A 4,581-nucleotide genomic window follows, 5' to 3' on the forward strand; every position below is an offset into this window, starting at 1 on the left:
ATCACAACTGGCAGCGAATATTTCCAACTCACTGAGTTTGTAGAAGAAATTGTTTCATGATTCCGCACAACTCACAGCTGTGATAGGCCATCTGTTGATCTTTATGTGTGGTGGAACTACAAGTCTCAGCATGCCTTGCAGGTTTCCCAGCCAGACTTGTACACTATGCAGAAAGGGAGATGATGGGAGTTGTTGTTCGGCCATATCTGGAGACCACTTAATTGCCCCATTCTGTGTTACAAATTATGAAATTGAATTAGAATTTCCGTTGGGCCAAAAATATTTAAGTTTCTTCCAACTAGAACCCGTCAGGTACCCTAGGGCCCCTTTACATTTTTTTCGTGGCTTATTAACGCATGGTACGCTGCATTTATTAAAACCTGATATGCACTCTGACCTGCCCCAATTCCTGACCACTCTGGTGCGGCGATATTGCCCTATGGCATTGGGGTGCCACTTATAATGAATGGGGCCACAGCGCATCCGTTGCAGCAATCACACATTATCACGGTGTAGATGTTTGAAGCAGTCCCTAATCCAATTTATGAGATAAAAATAGGATAACTTGGCAATATTTGCCCCGTCTTACTTGTGCACCGCCCTCTTCTGGTCATCCACAGATTTTCTACTGGATTCAAGTCTGGGCTCTGTCTGGGCCATTCCTAAATTTCTCCTGGTGGTCTTTGTTGATTTGGATGCTTTGATGAAATTCCTCTTCAACTTCAGCTTCACCTTCCACTGAAGCCCCAGATGAAGAAACCACCACCACCATGCTTTACAGTGTGGATGGTGCTCTTTTGGAATTTCGGAAATGTTGTTTTTGAGCCAAGGGTACCTTTTAGAATTGTGGCCAAAAGCTCAACCCGGGTCTCATCAGACCAGAACACCTTTTGGGTGACTTGATGTATTTTTTTGCAATCTTTGGCTTTCATCTTGCAGCCCCTCCCCACAATCCAGAGGGGTGGGCATCGGGTGGGCGTCGGGTTCTTTGCCACGTCTCGGATGCCCCATATTTATTCACTTTTCGTCCAACGCTGCAGAATTTGTTTTTTGTACTTTTTTCTGTTTTTTTTTAGGTATAAAAGTTTGGAAATGATTTATTGTGGGTTCATTTTTTCCACATCACTTGAACCTGGCATTTTATTTGGGTTCTGCACATTTATTATGGTGGCTGCGCCAACAGGATGAAAACAACAAAAGTTCTGCACGGGAGACAAAAAGGGGAAGCAAACCATGACAGGGACCCTTCACAGACAACAGGAAACAAAGCGCAGGACACATCTCTGTGCTTCCATTGAAATCCCCCGGCTTACTGTTCCATGAAACATTGCTGATTCATAAAGGGAACCTGTCATTGTTAAGGGAAGTGCTGGGGGGTTGGGTAGCGCAGGGAGGAACAATGCATCCATTGCAATTATTTAGGTGAGATCTCTGACACCCCTCACCCCCCTCCATGCAGGAAACCAGAAACTATAATTGAACGCGTGCTACAAAGTTTCAGTATCATTCAAGTTTGCATAAATACATTCCTGGCAAAGTCATTTCATTTCTCAGAAAAGCTCCCCCTTTGAGCTCCACTCAATGCCCAGGCAGAGATGATGTCATCAGTCTGCTGCAGGCAGGATGAAGCATTTCCTCAGTCTCCTACGCCCAGTGATCAGGCTGCATGTTATAAGGTGAGAAGCTGCAGCAGAGGCTGATTTGTGTCAGACATTTGTGCACAGGCATCTGGATTTATATAACTGTCATGTCTGAGCGCTAGGAAGTACTAGTCTGCTAGAAGTGACTACTCTGGAAGATGTCCAAACAAAGATGACTTTGTGCCTCTAAAGAGAAAAGGATTGTCAGGGGTAACTGATCCCTGTGAGAGGTAATTCATACCTAGATGAAGTACATGGACACTATTTAATGTACAGCGCTGTGTAATATGTTGGTGCTATATAAATCCTGATTATAATAATACATACTAGATTGTAAGCTCTTCGGGGCAGGGTCCTCTCCTCCAATGTCACTGTCTGTATTTGTTTGTCATTTGCAACCCCTTGTACAGCCCTGTAATATGTTGGTGCTATTTAAATTCTGTATATATTAATATTAATGCTGCATTGACATGATAAGTGTATCTGATGACAGGCCCTCTTTAACTATGATTCCAACTGTAATATGTAGGTAGATCAGCTGATCAGAAGCTGATTGATTGGTTGGTTTTGAAGCCAGTGTGGCCATGCTTCTCCTATTGGTCACCAATATCTGAGATTCAATCACTGATACCTGCGGTGCACCATAAGGTAGGTGTGCCACTTTGGGGTTGGTATTAAGGGAATTAGGGGTAAAGTTTAGGGAATTAAGGGACAGATGAAGTGTTTGAGTGTCACTTACAATAAAATGGTAATTTTTTGGGTTTAGAGGAAGATTTGGGAACTTACAAAAAAAACAAAAACAAAAACAAATCAGTGTAAAAAAGTGATCCTGCAGTTGCCTATTTCACCACAAGATGGCAGCCGTGTAACAGTTTTGATTGATTTAAGTCAATTCGGGGTGAATGTCATCTTTTTTTGTTCCATTGGGGAGATTTTCACCCAATTTCCTATTTACAATCAACTCTATTTAAGGGCTTCTGGGTAATTAAGTTAAGTTTTTTTTGTAAAGCATTTTAAAGGTCTTTTATATAGCCATGAACGGCGGAGAATCAATTACTGTTATTGAAATGAATATTTCACAGTGAATGTTAGAGTCAATGCTTTAGAAATAAATCATGCAGAGCTATTTATTGTGTTCTATGGAGGGGACAAGGAGGAGTCACCCCGCAGCATCCTCCCCATTAGAAAACAACAATAGCTGTTCGTGCCTAGGCTAAGATGGTTATTTGGCAATCTGGCATGGCGGAATATAAATGACATGGGGAAGGGGGCAACTGGGTACATACTTGATTGTTGCCTCCAGATACAAAACATTGAGATCGCCTCAGACACCCCCTCCATAGAATGAACAGCGCTGTCTGTACAGCATTTATTTGTTAAACCAGAAATCACTAACGATCATTTCCAGCGCCAGTTATTATACGTCTTCCCATCTTCAATCCCTTCAAATCACCTGAAAACAACTCAAAGGGTCTCAGGTACATCTGTCCTATCTGCAAATGAACACTAAAGGGAGCTGTTTACTTCATTTGCACAGGGGAGTGAATATCCCTGCATTAAGGTGAATGTTACTAAAATGAAGGTGAAAGGACAATAAACTTATCAATCAACAATCAGAAAGTAAAGTGGCAATAAGCCAAGAAAAGCCAATAAAAAGTCAGAACAATAGGACCTAAAAAATCAAAGATAAGAAGAGGGAATGACAGGGCGGAGGGAGCAGCCGAGTCCAGGAATTGTGAAATATTTTATATTCGATTTTGTCTTATCTGATTCCTGCCCAGAATAATCTGGGTAAACAATTCACACCGAATCTCCACCTGGTACAGCCACCAGGAATGTGCACAGCCGCTCACAGCTTTTCCTTAAAGGGAGATGGGAATTCTTTTATTTCATATTTTTAATGTTCAGCTATGCTTTCAATTAATACAAATACATGTTATAAAATAATAATATTTAGGTGGCGTGTATCTCTCCGGGGTTATCAGAGGTGGGGGTGGGGTTCCTCCTCTCAGTCATTCCGCTGTGCTAAGAATACAGCAGCAGGAAATCGGATTACCCAGGACATTCAATTGCTATTCTATGGGATAAAAAAGCCACAACTGTACCACCGCCAGCTATTAAATATCCTCATGTAATATTTCATATGTGTGGAAATACGACTAACTATAAAAGAAATAAGGAAAACAAATTCATAAGTGTTTAGAGCCTGAGTTTAAATGAGAAGCAGTCCCTGTGTGTCAGGATTCAGATTGTTGTCTCTAAACTCCAGGGTTTGGGGTTTGGGGGGCTGTAGGTTGTAGACAATTGTAGGATTTGGATTAAAGAATGAAGGTTGCAGAATGGGGATAGGGTAGGACATCAGGCTTGGGGATTATAGAGACAGGTAGGTCAGGCCTAAAGCTTTGCTGCATGGGTGAGGGTTAGGTAGGTGCTGTGGGGGTAATAGGGTAGTCGGGTTAGACTGAGCGGATGAGTTTGAACTTTAAGGATGGGGGTTGGTCTTTGATTTTTGGGTTTGTGGCATTGGTGGTAGGGATGGGCTGTAGCTGGGTGTAGAAGGATGGGATTGTCTCACATATACCCTCCAGACACAAACCTCATACACAACATAAACTGAAGGTAAATGTGTAATGTTACAAAACAGGAGCAAAAAAAAAATCCAAAGTTTTGAGTTTGCCCTTATAGATGCAATAAGAGGGATTACAATTACTTGCAGCCACTTGCAAATCAACACTTCAGCAACGACAATGTTTGTTTTTCTATCAAAATCTCAACTCATTTCTGTTGCCACAACTAAGTACAAATGTCAGGTGCAACTGGATTCCTTCTTTTCATTCCTTTGAAAAGTGTCTTTCTTATCCCTCCCTTCTTCCTTTTATTTCTTCCTCTCCATTCCCTCCTCTCATCACTCCAATCTTCAGCTCTTTTCTTTCCTTTCCTT

The sequence above is a fragment of the Pyxicephalus adspersus genome, chromosome 12 (assembly GCF_032062135.1).
Source record: "Pyxicephalus adspersus chromosome 12, UCB_Pads_2.0, whole genome shotgun sequence".
NCBI lineage: Eukaryota > Metazoa > Chordata > Amphibia > Anura > Pyxicephalidae > Pyxicephalus > Pyxicephalus adspersus.